This window comes from Pelodiscus sinensis, chromosome 20, assembly GCF_049634645.1.
Source record: "Pelodiscus sinensis isolate JC-2024 chromosome 20, ASM4963464v1, whole genome shotgun sequence".
Classification (NCBI taxonomy): Eukaryota; Metazoa; Chordata; order Testudines; family Trionychidae; genus Pelodiscus; species Pelodiscus sinensis.
Genome location: NC_134730.1, coordinates 2,070,695 through 2,077,536, shown reverse-complemented (window position 1 = coordinate 2,077,536; position 6,842 = coordinate 2,070,695).

Below are 6,842 nucleotides of genomic sequence, written 5' to 3'. Positions count from 1 at the left end.
TCTTGCGTGCGGCCGGCCCACCGAGTGCTGTCTGGCGGGACCTGAGCAGCCTCTTGGGGCTGAGAGGAGGGTGAGACTGCCATGGAGCGCCACCCTCTCCTTTTCCCTCCAAAACTCCACAGTGCACTTGGAGAAGGGTTTCCACACGGCCAGAAGAAGCAAACAGGGTGGGGGAGAGGGGCTATCCCTACGCGGTGACAGATTAATACAATGGGAGACAGCCTGCCAGCACCTTTTGTATTTGTCAGGAGCCATTGCCCACGGCTCAGAGAGCGGGCCGGGGGTCTGTGACAGGGAGGCTCCTAGAGAGGGATGAAATGACGTGAGGGGAAATGCAGGCCTCACTGGCATTGGCCCTATTTGGGTTTCGGTGAGCAGAGACCTGGGACCGTGCGCCAGGCCAGCCCTGTGTGTGCAGAAGGGACAATGGGACAAAATGGGAAGTGAGGAAGACCAGAAAAACACATCCATTTTCCAGCTACAGAAATGTCTCTTCACCCGCCCCTGCCCCCTCCCCTAGCCAGTATTTCCCAGAGATGAGTCAAAACCAGACTCTTAACTTAAACTTCCCTGAATTTCAGGCCGGGGTAGGGGAGAAGGAGGGATCGATTCCAATCCCTGGCTCCAAAATGGCTACTCAGATCTTGGGCAGTGTTCCCCCCTAATTTTTTCCAGAAAAATTCACAGAGCCACATGACTTCAGCATCTATCACGGGAGAAAAAAATGCACCACGCTGCACCAGGGCAGGAAACCTCCTCTTGGTCTGACATAGTCCCCTGCGGTCTGAAAAATCCTGCCCGGACTCGTGTCCGAGGAGAGAGCTTCTCCCGTGTCTGATCTGTGAGCAGGCGTTTCTAACCAATCACGTTAAATCACACTGGACAGAATGCGCCGGAGACAGGTCGCAGGACTGGCAAAGTGCAGTGTATTTACAGATGCAGCCCGGATGCCTTTGTTTCCCCACAACAGCACCGTTGCATCCTGAAGGACTCGGTTGTGTGGCCGACAAAGGGCCATTCCGCGTTCAGATTCAGACCAAGATGAACGCCATGTGCTCCCTCCGCCCTGGGGACTTGACGTTTGTGCTTTCTTAATCCACACTAAAGGCAATGCAGACTGGTTTTGCTTCGTGTCAGAGGAAAGCCTTTTACCTCTGGGTTGCCAGTTCAAACCCAGCTCAGGCTGGCGGGGCGCTTGAGTTGTCTAGGAGCTGTGAAATGATTCCGAGGAGCCTTAGCTCGTTCTCAGGAGATACATGTCCATAAACCCAGCACCTCATCCAGAGTGAATGGGCAGTCTTGTTGGAGGGGCCCCGGAGGGTGCTATGCTCTGTCTCACCTGCCGTACAAACAGTGTTAAGCCAAGCGCATAACTTGGAGGGTTGGACTAGTCCGTAGAGAACAGCAATCCGGGGTATGTGTGGCTTCCTTAAGATAGTGGATTTCATGGTGGAGGAAGACAGGGGACCAACAGAAACAGGGATGGTAAAATTCAGGGTGGAAGAGGCACCAAAGACCCAAACGGCCACTGGCGACAGTAACATAGAGGGTCCTGCAGCATTCCACTGGAACGATTTGCAAGCCGGGTTGTCCACTGTCCAAGCGGGAGCAGGCCAATGGGGAAAGCCAGACTGTAAAATGCCAAAATTCACCACTTCAGACCCGTGAGGAAGAACTGCAGCGCTAACCCTGCTGCGCACGAGGAAGCTATTGGAACGCTTCAACCGCGGAAAATCGGCTGCCAGGTTAGCTCAAGCGATAAGCTCTGCTTCTGCATTCTGAGCCCACGGCAGCCTCCAGCGCCCTTGCAGCACTCGGCACCAATGTGTAACCACAGGGTCGGCAAACGTGAGTCAGGCTCCTGCGCCAGGAATGGAGCTGCTGTGTCAGTACCAAAGGAAACTGGTGGTGAGATGACTCAGTGTCCTCCTCTTCTGACCGAGGACCTTAGGCAACCAACTGATCCTTGGAAAGTAAGTACCAGGGAGGCTGAAAGTTCAGAAACTGGAAATTGTGGGTGAAAAGGGAAGTCTGAAGCATGAGAAGGGGTGAGAGCAGCCAGGGTACGTCTGGGCGAGGCTCCCGCCTTGCTAGCTGCTCACTGGGATCTGACGAACCCGCAGGTACCTTTGAAGGGATCGTAGAAATTTAGGGCTAGATGGAGCCTCAAGAGCTCCTCAATCCAGCCCCCTGCTCTGAGGTGCACCACGTAACCCTACCCATCCCTGGCAGGTGCTTGTCCAACCTGTCCTCAGAAGCCTCCAGCGATGGGGATTCCACAGCCTCCCTCACAGCCTCGCAACCCCTAGCATTAGAAAGTGCCCTTAACGGTTAACCAAAATCTTCAGTGGGACTGCCTGCTGAGCTGGTGGTGGATCCGCTGCACTGCTGTTAGATCGGGGCCTGGTCTCTCCAACTGGACTGCCAGCCACTCTGCCGATGGCCCCGTCGGTGCTGGCTGTTAGGCAACACTACCCTGGATCAAACGGCTGCTGTATTGACTCTGTTAGGCCATGAATCCCGGCATCCATGGGCCACCCTAATTCACTTGGGCAGATAGGCCCCACTGCCCTGAGCCCTGGGACCACTGCGGTGACCATAGGCTTGGACCTTGCGAGGTCTGAGACCACCCAACAGACTGAGCAGCAGCGTCCACACACCCACTGGCCAGTGCTCGGAGATTCTGCATCTGTGAGCGGAGGGAGTTCTGTCTCGTGCGCCGATATTGACGTCACGTGAGCGTGTTCGGTGCCACCGCGACACCCACCAGTTACTAACAATATGTGCATGTCCCATTGTTATGGGAGAAAGCCCCACTTACTGTGCGCGCGCATTAGAGCCTGCCCCTCTTCTGCCCTGTGACACAGCTGGCTCCCCTGGCTCCTCCCCCACCCCCCACTACTCCCCCTGCCAGCCCCACGGTCCCAGTCCCAGGCGATAGCACTCACCCGCCTGCCCCACGGCCCCAGTCCCAGGCGATAGCACTCACCCGCCTGCCCCACGGCCCCAGTCCCAGGCGATAGCACTCACCCGCCTGCCCCACGGCCCCAGTCCCAGGCGATAGCACTCACCCGCCTGCCCCACGGCCCCAGTCCCAGGCAATAGCACTCACCCGCCTGCCCCACGGCCCCAATCCCAGATAGCAGCAGCCACCTGCCTGCCCCACGGCCCCAGTCCCAGGCAATAGCACTCACCCGCCTGCCCCACGGCCCCAATCCCAGATAGCAGCAGCCACCTGCCTGCCCCACGGCCCCAGTCCCAGGCAATAGCACTCACCCGCCTGCCCCACGGCCCCAATCTCAGGCAATAGCAGCAGCCACCCACCTGCCCCACGGCCCCAATCCCAGATAGCAGCAGCCGCCCGCCTCCCCCACGGCCCCAATCCCAGATAGCAGCAGCCGCCCGCCTGCCCCACGGCCCCAATCCCAGGCGGTAGCAGCCGCCCGCCTGCCCCACGGCCCCAATCCCAGGCGGTAGCAGCCGCCCGCCTCCCCCACGGCCCCAATCCCAGGCGGTAGCAGCCATCCGCCTGCCCCACGGCCCCAATCCCAGGCGGTAGCAGCCGCCCGCCTGCCCCACGGCCCCAATCCCAGGCGGTAGCAGCCGCCCGCCTCCCCCATGGCCCCAATCCCAGGCGGTAGCAGCCGCCCGTCTCCCCCACGGCCCCAATCCCAGGCGGTAGCAGCCGCCCGCCTGCCCCACGGCCCCAATCCCAGGCGGTAGCAGCCGTCCTCCATGTGGACTCAGCCCTGGTGGCAGCTGCTTCCCAACATGGTTTGGGCCCAGGCGGCAGCCAGAGCAGCCACCTGCTGCTGCAGTCGTGACCACAGCCCTGCCCCCACCCACCACATGGCCCTGGCTGTGGGAGCAGCCACGCCACTCACCTTCCAGGCCCCTGGCAGGTGAGTGCTGCTGTGCGGCTCTGCGAAGGAGGTGGGAGGGCTCAGAATGTTTTGCGCGTGGCCACGCAGCTGCACATCTGAGCGGGGACACTGCCACGGCCCCCCTTACAGGACAAGGTGTGCATGCACTGCCACGAGTCCCAGGAGTAACATTAGCCTTTTATGCAACAGCGTCACATTGGTGCATCATATTCAAGTTGTGATCCACTGTAGATTGGCAGAGGCCCTGGAGGTTTTTCGCCTTCCTCTGTAGCATGGGGTACAGATCACAGCTGGAGGATTCTCTGCATCTTGGGGTCTTCAAAGTATTTGAAGGCTTCAATATCTGAGCTATAGGTGAGAGGATTATTCTAGGAGGGGTGGGTGAGATTTTGTGGCCTGCACTGTGCAGGGGGTCAGACTAGATGATCATAATGGTCCCTTCTGACCTTAAAGTCTGTGAGTCTATAACGCGCGGATCATTTTCAGCACTACTAATGGGTAGCCACTTATTCCCTGTTTTGTATGTGTGCATTCCCATTTTCCTTTCTAAGTGTGGTCCTTTCCACTTCCCTCTAGTGAATGTAATGTTACTGATTCCAAATCAATTCTCTAATTTGTCCAGTTAGATTTGAAATGCAATCCTGGTTTCAGAAAGTTGGGATATGTAAAAATGAGTAACCTGGGATGGCTATACACAGGTGGTTAAGAAGTTCAGCCACAGCATTACACCTGAACATGTTTTTTCCCTTTGTTTCTACAGTCTGGAAAGCTAGATTAAGAGTCCAGCCAAAATAGGTATTATCCTTCCTGATGTATAAACATGTTCTTTCTCTTCATTACTGTAGCCTAGAAAAATAGTTAAGCATACAGCTGCTCCTCTTTGTTGTATCTTTTACTTACCCTCACTGACGCTGAATAAAATATTTTCAGGGCTACATCTCTTATAATCTCTGTAACCTATTGATCTGGAAAGTTTGTAGCATAGGAAAGTGTTGATTTAATTAGAAATTCTGTAAATAGTAATTAGGGGCAGGTATAATAATATTCATCACCTGCTTATTAATATTCATTGTGTAGGAGTTAACATTACTAATAAGGTTTTAGGGAAAGTGGTGATAGATGTGTGAATTAACATACTAAAATACGTAAAAGAGTATAATTGGTGCAAATTGTTGCCAGTTAGACGTTGTGTTGGGGGTCCAAGGTAAACGCGCGTGGGAAAAAGGCAGTTCCATTGACCCCAGCTGCTCCTGGGTCACCTGTTTCTTCTTTAGCTCAGAAGTTCTGTCATTCCCACCCAGCTTGCTGGCATTTGCAAATTTTAAAAGTGTCCTCCCTGCTCTATTATCCAAGTCATGAATGAAAATACTGAATAGTACCAGCCCCAAGCCTGACCCTGTGGGGTCCCCCACAACCCTCCTAGTTGGACAGCGAACCATCGCTCATTACTCTCTGAGGACGGGCCTTCAACCAATTGGGTATCCACTGTATAATAATTTAATCTAGGCCACATTGCCCTGCTTGGCTTACGAAAATGCCAGGAGGGACAGGTCAAAAGCCTTGCTACGATTATGCTCTATAATGTCACTGCTTGCCCCATCTGCTTGGCCAGTAAGCCTGTGAAAGAAGGAAATTCAGTCAGTGGTTCCTGACAAATCCATGCTGGCTATTGCTTATGCCCGATTACTCTCTAGATCGGGGTGGGCAATAACATGGCGGCAGTTCGCCAGGGTTAGCCCCGGGCAGGCTACAGCTGTTATATTTACCTGCACAGCCGCAGGTACCGGCCATCGCAGCTTCCGTTGGCCACGGATCATAGTTGCCAGCCAATGGGAGCAGCAGGAAGCAGCATGGACCGGGACACTGGTTCCTGCAGCTCCCATTGGCTGGTAACGGCGATCTGCGGCCAATGGGAGCTGTGATGTCTGGGACCTGTGGTTGTGCCGGTGAATATCGCAGTGGGACTGGATCTGGCCAGTGGGAGGGTATTTGCCCATCCCTGCTCTCTAGGTGCTTATAAATTGATTGCTCCAGTATCTTTCCAGCCATTGAAGTGAGGCTGACTGACCTGGGGCCTCTCTTTATTTCTTTCTTTATTTCTTTATGTATTTTATTGCTTTGGGATCACATCTGTCCATCCTTGAGTTCTCAGAGACAATTGCTGGCAGTTCTGAGATTGCTTCAGTTAGTTCCTTACGTCCGCTAAGCAATGGTCACTGGGATCGACTGGGAGATCTTGGCGCCTCTGACAGGGGATCCTGACTGGTTTGGCCAAGAGGCTGTCAAGTGCCGGCATGTCAACTGCTCCTCCCCCCACCACTGCGCATTTCCTGCCCTTTCCCTTGGAACTGCCCCCCTCCCCATCCCCCGGGAGCCTCCTGCTTGCAGCACAGGGCAGGGAAGGGAGAGGAGGGGGCGCTGATGTCAGGTGCCCCCTCCCACCCTGTCTTCTATCTCCACAGAACGGAGGCAGGGGGCCCAACAGGGCTTGGGATGGAGGGAGTTTGCTGGCTGCTTTTGAGAGTGAGGCAGGGCCGGGGCTGGGGTGACCCTGCCTTAGCTCCACTGCACCCCCACCCAGGACCCACCTGAGGTAAGCAGTGCCCAGCTGGAGCCCACCTCCCAAGCTCCTACCCCAGTCATGAACTCCCTCCTGCACCTCCTGCCCCAGCCCTGAGCCCCCTGAACCCAAACTCCCTCCCAAAGCCTGCACCCCAACTCCCTGCCCCAGGCTCAGCTCAGAGCCCCTTTCATACTCCAAATCCCTTAGCCCAAGACCAGAGCCTGCGCCCCAACCCTCTGCCCCAGCCTGGTGAAAGGGAGGGAGGATGGAGTGAGCAGGGGCAGGGCCTCAGAGAAGGGACATGAAGGAGGCGGGGCCAAGGTATGTGGGTTTGAGGTAGATCTTACATTGCACTTAAATTCATAAAGTGATCTCGTGCTTAAAACGGTTGGAGA